We start from the raw sequence: 14,250 nt of genomic DNA, 5'->3' as shown, positions 1-14,250 counted from the left end.
TATTGTTTTAGGTCACTCAGTTGGAGCGAGTTGCGACAGAATGGTGTTTTCCTAAGTCAAATGCTGGATCTTCAGCTCAGAGGGTAAGAAGCACAGCACAAACATGCAATCTGGTAATAGAAACTGAAGTCTTTGATATTGGTCCCCATAGGCGGCATCAGCTTGAATACTGCGATGGGGTTGTGTGAATTCTAACAGAAGGCTCCTTCTGCAGGGTCAGAGCTACACTGGGAGATAACACGTGCTGAATACATTTGAAAAACACCATGCTTTGATATTCAGATCAGCCAGTTCTCTGTTGGGAAGAGTGTTAATATTATCATCCAAGGGAGTACATATATTAAAATGTATGCTGACTTTTTTGCACTGACTAAAGGCATACAAGGATGTCACATACTAACAGCTCCAATCTCACTTAATGATGTATGTGCAGCTGTATCTATCATTCCATTGAGACGCATGTAGAAATTGCACGGATACAGAAATTAAGTTGGTAATATAGAAGCAAAGAAATGCACAATTTATTCCTGTCTTTAAAACAAATTTGTTGCAACATTCAGTGAAGAAACCAGTCAACCGTTGTTAGTGCAGAATCCTTTTGGCATCATTTCCACGATTAAGGAAATAATGAGCCGGTGTCAATTCTGTGTTTTACATCAATCAGAGCTCATGCAGAAAAAAAACATCCTGGTATCTTTTCATTGCCCTGAAAAGGAACCTTACTTAACAATCAATAGAATAAGCTAGATAAAACATTCTGGACTCTTTAATTATATTACTTCCCTATCCCATCTCAAGATTTAATCATTGCACAAATTAATTTTCACTGAAGCAAGAATATTGTAACCCTAAGGTTATGTGGGTTCTGTCCTGATATCTAATCACCAGATAAAACACCAGTGGTTTTAATTATTGATAATTAACCTTATGAAATGTGATTCATGCGCCTATTCTCTGTCTCTTTCTCTCTCTGTCTTTCTCATTAACATATCTCCTTTTCATTTTTATATTATGTATCCTTATTTGTCCTATGGTTTTAGATAGTTATTATTTCTTTAAGCCTCTAACAGAGTAAACCAGGTGACCCCAGAAATGATCAAAAGCACTTAATCTAATTATTAAACACATGATCTCATGCCAGTCCAGCTCCACCCAGCTGCATAATCTGAGCCATGTTATATTTAGCTGAGAGTTATCCTTGCTTGGTGATGGCTGTGCTTCTGCATTCAGTCCAGTAACGTCAGCTCATATCAGTCATATCATGCCCTACCTCTCATGTCCCCAGTCTAATTTCCATGGTTTTGACCCAACCGCCCTCCACTTGAAAGGCTGATCATGGAGATGTTGCTCCCTTCTTCTTCCTGGGATCTCATTAGAATCCCCTTTTGCCTCTCCATCACTAGACCATCATCATCAGTGACATGTCGGTGCCATCCGCACTACAGCAAAGACATGGATTTGACTGACAGCTCTTTTTATGCACATACCCAAATGTAAACTTAGTAAGTATTATGGTCGTGCATGTGTATACATAGGCACACAGACAGTACTCACATTCTTAAAACAAACATGCTCAAATTCATACACGCGTATATTCCTGCTCTCAGCATCGTCTCTCCTCACATGAGTCATGTCATGTGTGCTGGATTCATAAGCAAGGTGATCAGGCCACCAGGGCCCATCAGCCGGCTTAGTGCCTCTTCATACACCCTCAGCTGCTGTGGCCGGTATAGGTTGGAGTTTGGCTTGACAGCTCCATTAAAAAAGCGAAGGTGATTGCATTCTGTTCCATTCTCATAGCATGCATGACTAACCAGGCTCAACAGTAAATGGGAGGAACCCACTTGAGCCCTGTTCCATTGGGTTTATGTCAGTTTTAATACAAAGCCTTCATGTAAGGATGACTTTACCTTTCACCACTGTCCTGTGAGCTGAGGTTAACAAATGGTTTCACTATCTTTACATGTACACTAAAGAACCAGTTACTTGGAGAAATTAAACAAACAAACAAAAAAAAAAAATTCAAATGCAGATAACCAGGCATAATAAATTCATCACAAATTCCCCTTGCATTTCATCTCGTTTTTTGTAAACAAGGTATATAACAAGATATATTTCACGCATGAAGATCTACACTTTTCTTATGAGATAGCAAGTTTTGTAGTGAGAAGACACAACTGACCATTTGGTAAACCCCTCCTTTGGATAGCGACTGCCCAAACATTGCTTAGCAACTATAATGACAGCCCTGCAAGCCATGTGGTGAAACACAGCTTTGTCCATGGAGCTCTCTTATAAAGAATATATATCTACTGTAAAGAGATTAAGGTTTTGTATTTTTTTTTTTTGCAAACAAAACAATTAAAAAATAAATGTATGGAATAGATCATACAGTGTGTTTATAGCATATCAGGCTAATTATCTCACCACCTGCAGTAGCAGCACTAATGTAATGTTATTTCCAAAGCAAAAGAGCACATCATCAACTAATGTGACATTATTTTGGAGGGTTACATGTTTGTCTATAGCTAGTGAGGATGCTGACTTTTGTTCTTGGATATATAGCTTAAGCTTCAGTCTTTTAGCATTATATAATATATGAGGCAGCCAAAGTTGCAAATTGATGATGCTTTAGCTGTACATATATTTTGTTTTAAAATGAGTCAGTCTGAGATAGCGTTTGCAATCAATTTACAGAGTTAAGATTAATTAGCTAGCTAGCTCGCCTTAAAGTTTTGTATTATTAACAGCAAGCCCACTTTGATTGACAGGTAGGTGCCTCAGGTCTGCTGATGATCCATGTCTTTTAGATTAGCCGGGAGGCGAGAAGCTGGACTACTAATATGGCAGCTTCACCACAGCTCTTCAGAAACCTATGATGCCATGTATACAGTGTCCATTGTTTATACTGTCAGTGGTCAACTTCCATAAGCTTCCATATTAAAATGTTTAAATGCACAGCAGAAATAAAGTTTTGATCTGTATAGCTATTTTTCCTGTTTGTGTCAACTGTACAGTGGCTGAATTGTTATATAACTCACCCAAGGCTTATGTTATGCCTTAAGTTATGCATAATTCAGAATGTGGAGTTAACAGAGTTTACATTAATCAGCTAGCTAGCTTGATTGACAGCTGGATGCTGTCACAGGTGGCTGGTTTCAGCAACAAGGCTTTATTAAGCCAACATTAGCTCCATACATGCCAATTTTTCTATTAGTTGGGAGCCAGTGGAGGCAGGACTGCCAAGATGGCGACGACTAGAGCCACCACACTCTGAGCTCTTCAGAAATCTACGATTGACATCATTAATAACCATATTTTATACAGTCTATGAATCAGCAACACAGTGACTTTTGCATGCACAAAAAAGCGGTACTCTCTAGTGATTTTCTTTTCTTTTTTAATGAGAGGATAGCAATTTCCCTGCACTTCCTTAAAACACCAAATAGAGAGACTAACCTAAGATGTACTTAGCCTGCAGGAGCGATAATGTATTCATATGTATAATATATAACATTTATTTTCCATTCCTCCAGGAAGTAGTGTGTGTGAATAAGTGAGAGAGAAAACAAGCTGCACTTGCTGTGATAATATCAGGAGTAGTGGAAAAGGAGTTATTATGTAGAAATATTTAACAAATTCTTTACTCTAATTATAGCCAGCGACAACATGCAGTACAACACTGCTGTTAGGAACACAAGAGCTTCTGTGTTTGAACAACGATAGCCTTTGTTTCCTTGTCTAGACCTACTTATTTTTATGAACCCAATAATTCAACCACACCTACATAGTCATGTTAGGTTGTGGAGGCCAGCGGTTCTACATAATCTACATAAGAACATCCAGATATGTTCAAATTGTATAAATAGCCCACTGTGGAAAAGATATTAGATATTACGTTAGATAGTTATTTTAGTTTACTTCCTTTGAATGTAATTTTGAATATAAGGACGCAGTCATATGAACCATTTTCATTAAACAACACTGAAGTGAAAACTGTTTGTCATACACATTTAGCTCATTTCCGCCACCGTAATAAAAAAAGATCCTGCAATGATGCAAGTCATTATAATGACAAACTTAATCTCAAATAATGAGAAGCCTTCTCGAAATAATGAGACGTTCTTAAAACAATGAGAAACATTTTCAAAATAATGATTTTGGATATGCTTTTGGTGCATATGATCGAACAACGCATAGGCCTTTGTGAATTTTGCAAAGGTTCTCATTATTTTGAAATATGAACTAATTATTTCGAGATAAGTAATTCTTTTTTGATACTAAGTCATTTTAATATTATATAATTATATAACTATCACAGGATGAATGGGCTTCCATACGGGAAAGGCTGGTTAAGCATATTTACAATATATATAAAAATAGAGCCTGTTAAACTGGACTTCAATCCCTTACCCTGATTAACCCTCTGGAGTCTAAAACTAGGTTTCTCTTTTGCATTTTTAAGAAACCAGGTTACTGCAGAAAACTGAAAATGTCTCTCAACAGTACCTGTAGTTATTCCATGGAGCAGCATCCTGTGTGAAAATGTGAAAATACATAAAGCATATTAAACTATATTAGTAACTCTGGCTGAAGATAATAAAGAAGAAAAACTTTTATTTACAAAGTTTCTCTAAGCTGAAAGTGTAAATGCTTCCATTGGTATCGTTGCAGAGAACACTACACATGGGGAATTATTAACATAACATTAAAATTGATCAAACTCACCCAGTTTGCTACTGCTATATTGAAGCAAATTGCTTCAGAGGGCTATTTAATCTAATCTGGGTGCTGGACGTGTTGTGTCAGCATCAGGATTAAAACCAAACAAGACAGATTGAAATCTCCTTAGCATCCCCACACATAAAGGGCTCAGAGTAAGCACTGCCACTTCATGACATCTCCATTTAGATGTACTGTCTTTGATCTAGCCTGTGAAATGGTGCCGTTAATTTAACATCTACAAATGTTGTCAGAGTCTATCATGCTCAGTTTCCTTATTAAAATCAGTAAGAAAGTTGTAATACACTTTTTAAAATTAATAAATTATTACTCAAATGATAGGGTGTGTATGATGACTCTCTTATGTTTCCCAAGAATTTCTAGCTTTCTCTACATGAATAGCAGTTTGCATTTTTTTTTTCCTGGTATGCAAGTGATTTCTATCACGAGACATTCCAAGTGAATCACAAATGTCTTTGTACGCAATGGTGTGGTGGTGAACGTGGTGAGGTATGCAGTCACTAACCATTATGCAGGTTGTCAAAACTAGTTCAAAGCCGCTAAGAACGGTTGTCTTTCCATCACAAGGTCAGAAATACATCATGTACACTATGTATTAAGTTCAGGTTTAGAGCCTTTGAACAGTTGAACACAGTTAAAAAAAAAATCATAGATCAATTAAAACTTTTCTCTTTGCTGATAACTCCCTCGGGACCATCTGTTACTGCCATTCCTCCCTCCTGTCTCTATCTAAAACACCAGGTAACTGGGGCAATGTGAGCACATGTCATCTTGGTTTTTTTTCAAGTCTGGCCAAAACACTGCCTGGGGATTCATGTTTTTCATCACAATACAGGTAGATGTGAGGCTGTGATGTGCAACATGATGTGATAAAAATATTGTTTTTGAAATGCTGATTTATACTTTTATCTATTTAGATTATTTTATTTATTAATGGAACTATGGTGGTATTTAAAACCTCTGGAAATGTGGCTTGAAATAGCACAAATGCATTTATAGATCAGTGTAAACCAATTCAAAGCTCTCACTCTCACTCTTTTTTCAGAGGAAAACCAAGGAATATAGATATTTAGTAATATTGCTGATTGATTCAGATCCAAATATTGACATTGAAGTATTTTAATTCTATAAATTGTCTATTATTATGCATATCCACCTCCTTTTATAGTTTGAAACTTGGCTATTGCATTTGAATTTCGCTATATAGGCTAATATTGGAGGCAGGTGATGTATGGTGGCAGCTCTCTTTACCACATTACAGGTAATTAGCTAATACATGGCCACCCCCGACCCATTCCCCATCCCCTAGTATAAAACCAATGTCTCCTTAGCAGACTTGACACAAGCATGGGAGATGCAGCCTCTCCGATTTGCTAGTTTAGCTAACGAGTTTGTGTTTAAAAGGGGATGAATTAATTAACATTTTGTTTAACTGATTACCCTGGCGAACACAATTTATTGAACAGGTAGAGTGTCACCTGAATATCTGTAAGATATCTAAATACGTGAAGTGGCCAGAGCTCTAAGTTGGATTGATTTTTACTCTAAAAAAATATAAAAATAAAAATATAATTACACCCTTATAATAAATTAAATAAATCAACAAATCTTCACCCATGAAATGCTGTAATGGCATAGTAGATTCTTCCTACAGATTAAAATTGATTTTCTTCTCCTTGTGCATTTCCAGTTTTTTATACACATTTGAAAACTGAATTATTAAAACACTTCTTCCATTATTACGGATAATTAAATATAGATATTAGTTTTTGGTGCCTTTTTGACCTGTCCTTACATTGCCCATAGAATAATGGCATTTTTAATTCCTACCTTTTGGAGGCAATTACACGGCTGCCGTAATCTCATCAGTCCGGGAGACAGTAAGAGAGACAGCTGTTGGAGTGTTTCATTCTTATCGCTTGTGCTTGCTCCCTTTTCCTTTCAGTCTTTCTCTCTTTGCCTCTCCTCCATCTTCCTCAGGCTGGGTGGCTGGCACATCTAGTGACAGCAAGTCCTTGGCTCCATCTCACACTGACTCTCCCTTTCTTAGCACAGAGCACGTGCTGACAATTATCAGAGCTGTTTCTGCACTGACTTCTTGTTTTGACATTATTTGTCCTTCCCGCTGTCCTTCTACCTTTTTCCTCCTTGCTTACACTGAAACCAGTTGGTCATTTTAGGTCATCAGCTCCGTGACCGCAATAGGACAAGCAACAAACAACTGAGTTAGATGTAAATGCACATCCCAAGTGGCCAGACCATTAAAATCAATACCAGCTCATCTCCATATCTAAAGCTGTGTCTGCTGTGGTAAAACATTTGTCCTCTCTCAATTCTCCAATGAAATAAAGGATGAAACATCTAAACAGGCGGGCTGTAAACATAAAAAAAAAAAAAAACACAAGCACAAACTGTAAATAATTTTTGAGAAAATCTCACTCCTCAAATACAAAACAAAAAACGCTCCAATCGAATCCGCTATCAGCATCACCTTTGTGTACTGAGCAAGATGATTTCAAGGCTTGTTTTCTCTGTCCGAATGACAGTTCCTTGGCAGTGCACTGTCCAGCCTATGAGTGGTGTGTCAGCCATGTTTATTTTGGATGACAGATGCAATCTGCCCTTGTATCAGCTGACGGTTCAATCTATATCTCATTACTTTTTCCAAACAATATCATCTTGGCTGAGATTCACAAGGCATCATTATACACTCAGTCCCAGTGATATCATGTATGGGTGCTTTAGTAAAGCACCCATGGACGACAGCAAATATAGTAAATCTGTTTTTTGCAACAACTTTAAAAGATTTTTAATTGAATTTCACACCCTTATATGTTTACTCTTTATTTTCATCTTATCCCCTACTCCTAAATCTTTCTCCCCCCCACCCTCTCTTTCTTTGCTATTATTCACTTTTTTCCAGGGCAGCGCCAAAGCAGGCTTTGCTCGTGTGATTTACTTTCTATTAGGGGATTAAAAATCAATTATGCAGGAAGCCATGCGTAGGCGTGATTATAGCTGCGCATGACGGCACCATTCATCACAGGACCACTCATCTCTACAGCCGTTAGTTACACAACACACACCAGGACAGCCATCTTTTACCATGAACTCTGCCCTCATCTTTTTTTACTTTGCAAATAGAGTAGGTCCACTATATAAGATGAATGAGTTAGCTACTCTTAAAAAAAAAAAAAAAAAAAAAAACTCTTTGTATGGTGTAGTGAAAGGTGGTGATATGACATTTCCGAAAAAACACTGCATGTAATATCTGCAATACTAACAATAAAAAAATAATAATTTATGAAGGGAATCCATTAACATCCATCTCAGTTGAGTGTAGCCAATTATAGTAATTACAGACCCATTTACTGTCAATAGAATAACACAGTAACAAGCTTGACAAGGCCCAGAGGCAGTAGAGACATTGCGTCGATAACGATCTTTCAAATAAGAAATATTGTCAGGTGTCACTTGAATTACATTCTTGCAATTAGTGACTCATAAGTCTGTGGGTTGATCAGTAGTACTGTTATCAGCCTCGACAAAATAAAAGATACATCCTCTAAAAACGACTGTCCTGTGAACCGAAAACACCTGCTCAGCTGTGGTAATACAGGTGTCCTTCAGTTACTATGGGAATAACAGAATATAAATATATAAACTTTATTTCATTCAATACAGAAAATATGTAAAAAATGAAATCAACTTTGAGGCTTTGTGGTAAATTTCATTAAACTTCAGAGCTTCACTCACTAAAATAAATTCCACTTTCTCTGAACATTATAAAACATGTCAGAGATGGTGATTATGCAAAAACCACAATGCCATAACTTAATGGAATAATTTGCAGATGGGTCAGTAAGTCCTTTACAGATGTAGTAGTAGTTTCATATGAATGGCTACTGGTCAGTGATTCTAATGTGTTTTGAAACACTGCATTATTTCATCTTGATTAATGTTTTCTGTCCTTTCTGCTAATCACCCTTGACCTTAGCAGATAATCCTCAAACCCAATGTTTCATTTCAGTATCGGTCCGATAAGACTTAACTATAACTTCTGTTAAATCCCAATGATCCGTATTTTACACAACCACAATACAAAGTGCTGGATGTCATCTCCAGTTATTTCGGTACATTTCTGGACCACACAGATAACATGGAGGCACTGTGAACTGTGCACACAGTGTGTCTTCTCGAAGAGGCTCAGGTTTTTCAGACTACTCATCTGTGTTGGCTAGCACACTGTTGGTGTGCAGTGGTGTGCTGGGGAGAAAACATCAATGCCGGGGATGCAGGCAGGACAAACAGGATGGTGATAAAGGCTGTCTTTGTTGCAGGGCTGAGTCTGAACCCCCTGGAGGCCTTGGCAGACATAGGAGAGGAGGCGGAGTAAACTGAACTCCATCTTAGACAACCCCTTTCGTCCTGCCTCTTCTATCATGCGCTGACACAGCTACAGAGCATCTTCTGCCTTGTCCCTCCAAGGTGCATGGCTTTTGTGTAAGCCAACATCAGATTACTTCCTGTTCAAATGGATCTTGCCTCAGACACCTAGGAGAAAGCCAAAGTAGGAAGACTGTACCGCACTGTTTTGGCCTAATAAGCTACAATGTCCTGCTCTCTGTGGTATTCTATAAATACATAGTTATTTGCTTTACTGTTTTCTCTGGACATATTTCAGTACATTCCATGTGTATAAAATCCTGCGTACGAAACTTTCCCACAATACAGTAGGCTACCTCTTTTATTTCTGTCTCGCTCTGTCTTTCTTCTCTTTATTATTATTACAATTTATTCCACAACAAACATCTTCTGTGCTGTCTGTAGGCTTGAAGTGAATTCAGTATGGCTCATTCAGGTCATTTCATTGTTATGTTTACATAATCATTCTACAACTGCTATTATGTACTACCATTGCATAGCTTCTTTATGCTGTAGTGTTCCTAAGTATCAAAATTATACATGCTATATACATATTGGTTGGTTGACCGGTCATGTCCAGTTTTGGTAGCACTAGGAGAGGATCAGTGCTACTAGACACCCATGCTCTAGTAGCACTGGTAGTGCATTCCACCAATGGGGAACAACAGATAAGATATATGTATCATATAATATATCATATAACATAAACAAAGATGAAATCTTAAAGTTAAGACAGCAATAGTAAAGATTTCCCACAGCATTGTAAAAGTGAGGTTTACACCAACGTTGATCCTATTGGATCACTGGTCAGCTGATGAATGAACCTGTGATTATGAAGCTACAAATGACACTCAGCTAATGCAACTGCAGTTTATTTAACATTTCAGTCAACAGATACAGACAGGTGCTTTGTTTTACACCTCTACTAACACCCAGACTTTCCAAACAAGATTTGCTAGATTATTCATCTGAAACTGAAGGCGTTTTACCTATAAGCCGCAAGCAGATCTTTAGAATTTCTGTCTCATCCTTTGCAGTGCTGAACATTTGCCAGCAGCAAACGGAACATACTTTGAGTTTTTCTCAGAATTACTGGCCAACATTTTCACATCAATAACTGTGGTTCACACACACACACACACACACACACACACACACACACACACACACACACACACACACACACACACACACACACACACACACACACAATTCTGACTGAGTCGCAGTCGATGTTTGTATCTCTACAGTTTCTTATGTGATTCCCATGCACGTATGTAGACACACATACACAAGCCACATTCACAACCTTTTCATGCAGAGACGAGCACAGTCTTCAGGAAAATGGCACGTCTGTTTACTCTGAAAGGTTCAAAGATAATTTACCTGGATTAGAGGAGCCATCTGTGCCTGCCATCCCAGATTGGTTTGGAGGTGTCTCAATAAATACTGAGCAGGCTGCATGGCATGCAGTGCAGTGCGATGGAAAGGCAGCGAGAGTTTTGCTCTGAAGCAGGGCTTAATGCTCCTTTTTACATCAATTACTACTGGGTGCACATTGGTGACATCCCATGACCTCTGTTTATCACAGGCCTTTGGAAACTAGGTCTTTGTCTGGCTCACAGCACAAAGCAAACAGTAAAGTACATACACATAAACCCGTGTTGTGTATGGAGAGATTTTCTCTGAGCGTGCTCTTCCCAACCAAACATACAGCGTTGAAAGTCGACACAAGTCGAAGTTTTACAGCAGTGATATGCTTTTCACTGAATTCAATTCAGCTTCAATTTAAACACCCTCAAATTACAGCTAAAGGTCAGCACTTTAACGTCACAGTTTCATTTTCAAACCCACCATGCTTGAATACAGAGCCAAAACAACACAAAACGTCTCACTGCCCTAATGCTTTCTGACTGCGCTGATGATGTGTTTATCGAGATTCGTCAAGTTTGTGACAAAATCTTTACCTTTCTCGACAGCTCTGTCTTGCAGGCTGATGTAATGAGGCTGCCATGCAGACAGCAAACTGAATTGGCCACAATGTGGCATCAAGGTTGCTTCGACCTGTTGTTAGTTCAATTTAGAGCGCCGATTCTGGTGTATATGAATTTGCCAGTACAGATTTTGTGCTCAACTGCATGGTTTTGAGTGAGAACTGAACTGTTTGTAGATCTTATAAACCTACATAATAACTCCCTAATGTAAACCTTTTGTGTGAGGACTTATTTGAAGTAGACCTAGACTGTCTAGGTTGTAGCCACTGGGAAAGTGGTAGTCATGTAAAAAAAGAAAAAAGGCATAAAACTTGCCTAAGGTGAAGGTATTGATTTTTCAAAAGGCTGCATCTGGTGGCTGCTCGAAACATGCTGAGATGCAGAAACACCCCTCCTCTCTAACTCTCAAACTCACAACCCCTAGCACATTACCCTCTTGTAGCTGCCCTGCTGCACACACACACACACACATTCACTGGAGATGTCGAGTTAGTTAGTTGCACAGTCATTAGATTCTAGGAGTTTGAGGAAGTTATCACTAAATTAAGTCAGGAGCCTGCACATGCCTGGGGACACACCTCAGGCTAATGTGAATAGAGATCCCACCAAAACGTCAAGTAGTATACAAGTAGTCAAACTGACTGCACTCCACCCAGCACAGTTCAGATTTAGATACTCGCCCATATTCAGTTTTGTCTTATTCAATCCCCCTTTTCCCGAGGTGAAATATCAGGAAAGCAGAGGTGGCAGCTCAGTAAAACCTTACATTCAGGAAATAAATTGTTGCTGCCATCCTTGTTGTGATTAAAGTGGGGGAGTTTGGACCTGAGCAGCCATATCTTGATTATTTCCCAACTGCTGCAAACATGAAAACGAAGCAGCTGCGTTCATCTTGGGAGATGTGAAAAACTGCAATTTTGGATCTCAGGTGCATCTGGCAACGCACACATGTGAACTTGAAAACGTTCACGTGTTTCTCACACTTGGACACACATGCACATATGCTCCTTTGCTTTCCTGCAAAAGTCGTGGCACAGAGTGTGTGTGTATGTGTGTGTGTGTGTGTGTGGTGAGATTGTAAAGAGTGCACCTCATGCATCTGTGCCACTGATAAACCTGCCTTTACAGGGGAGCTGGGGGATCTATATTCTGCTGATGCTATACACAGCCAGATATGCACAGGTCTCTCTCTTACACGCACAAACACACACACAGGTACATGCGTGTACAGAGACACAGCACATTTGGCTCATGCCAACATATTTTACGCACGCAAGCAAAAAAAGCTGGGGATGCTCCCACTCCCTGTGAAAAGGCTATTGCTCATGCCAAGTGCAATCTGTATTGTTGAGAGGGTGAACATGAGAATAAATAGAAGAGGTAGACTTCCTCCCTGGTATCATCGATAAGAGGAGAATGCAGTGTTATTAGGCTGTGTTAGCACTTAGCAGACTAATATGCTGTTGTGACATTACACTCTGCCACTGCAGGATATCATTTCCACTCAGCAGTTCTTTGAAGACAGCCATTATATTGTCTTGATGTTTTGTAAATTGTCTACTTTTGGTACGAATCCAAGAAGTTTGAGAGACAACGCCTTACACTCCTTCTCGATTACGATGATGAAATACACTTTATTCTACATCAAAAGCATGGTACCCATTTAACGGCATAGTTGATCTTAAAGAAGGCCATTTTCCGACCTCGCTGTCAGGTAGGTGCTGAAAGATTTGAATGATTCATGAATCAATTTGCCGTGTGTGAATGTAGCGCTCATAGGAATGGAGCCTTTTGCTCCTAGGCGATGCTGACGCTACTGCTGTACAGCACTTGTTTGAAGCAGATTCACTGGCTTTGAGGCCATAGTTTTTCCTCTCACACCACACCGCTGCCATTACCTGAAAGCATTTAGAGAGGGGAAAATGAGGTCATATGCAGCCTGGCTTCAGTCAGGTCACACAACCTGAGGCTCCTGCTCTCTTTGTCTTACTCTCCCACACACATTCCACAGTGCCTTCACATTGAGGTTATGAATCAGTTGCAGGGTCTTCTGTCATGTTTTGGTCATTACAGCACTCGTCCTATCTTATACAGCGAACCTCAACACCCTGACCCCTTTTAAAGTCACATTACTGAACCCACAAGCTGAAAACAAGCTATTTCCCGCCCTGTCTCTGTGTTTCACAATGCCTTTTTCTCTGTTTTCTGTCTCACACTCACACATATTCTGACACAGGCAGATAGTGAGAGGGCAGAGGATAGATGACATACTTCTAGAGGAGAGGCAGCAAGCGTTATTTGTTATAATTCAGCTCTAATTTCAATATTTTCAAACCTTCCTGGAGATTTATATGTTCTGCCTGAAAGAGCATCCATCTTGACCGAGTCCTGGCTGGCCTCAACTGCACCGGTGTCACATGATCGATGTTTTTCCCGGCCTCTCGACATCTTCTTGGGGTCACATGGGCCTCTGTCAAGCTTGGTTAATTTTGCACTCTCAGCTCCACGGCTATTAGCATATGAATATCCTCATAGCTATACATATTCCACAGCCATGCATGGAGATTTCAGAAAGTGGTCGTTTTAAGGGGGAATCTGAAAAGACCGGAGGGGACAAAGTGGAGGAAGGAGTGGATGGAGGCTTGGCAGGATGTTTTCACAGCTGTCATGGTGATGAATTGGGCTCTTATGATTAATCTGTATTTAAATGTAACATTACCATCTCCAGACAGTTCGACCCAGCCCATTTTCAGCAGACCGTGGCCATCCAACAGCAAAACATGTTGATTATATTGAACACCACTGAAATCAAACACTGACTACATTAATAGCCCTATTAGATGAAAGTCATTATTTATAACCTACACGTGGGCACTTTCAAAAATGTAAAAATTAGTAAAGCTATCAAGATCTACGGACAACAGTAAAGTCAGGTGAAGTTCAACTCCATAATCCCGGTGTTGTAGTAAAATGGAGAGACGCTGAATGGGTGGCTATAAAAGCTTCCTCATCCATTGACTCTGTGAGGATAAACTCTCCTCCCATCTCCATTGTGTGTCTACATGCCAGCTTTTTAGAACCAAGTTAG

The 14,250-nt window shown here is 39.3% G+C and overlaps 1 long non-coding RNA gene across 2 annotated transcripts in view; it reads left to right on the top strand.

The window, feature by feature from the left end:
- The window catches only part of LOC113747140 (uncharacterized), a 140,444-nt gene that overhangs the window by 106,101 nt on the left and 20,093 nt on the right, over positions 1-14,250 (top strand). Inside the window, exons 3-4 of one of the 2 annotated variants that reach the window (XR_003463372.1) lie at positions 12-83; positions 2,772-2,945. This is a non-coding gene — a long non-coding RNA (uncharacterized LOC113747140). Of the gene's footprint in view, positions 1-11; positions 84-2,771; positions 2,946-14,250 lie in introns of those variants that run through there. The other variant, XR_003463374.1, reaches the window with a different exon arrangement.

This window comes from Larimichthys crocea, chromosome XII (genome assembly GCF_000972845.2).
Source record: "Larimichthys crocea isolate SSNF chromosome XII, L_crocea_2.0, whole genome shotgun sequence".
Classification (NCBI taxonomy): Eukaryota; Metazoa; Chordata; class Actinopteri; family Sciaenidae; genus Larimichthys; species Larimichthys crocea.
The sequence above is the reverse complement of the archived record's forward strand: the minus strand, read 5'-3'. Positions and strand labels throughout refer to the sequence as shown.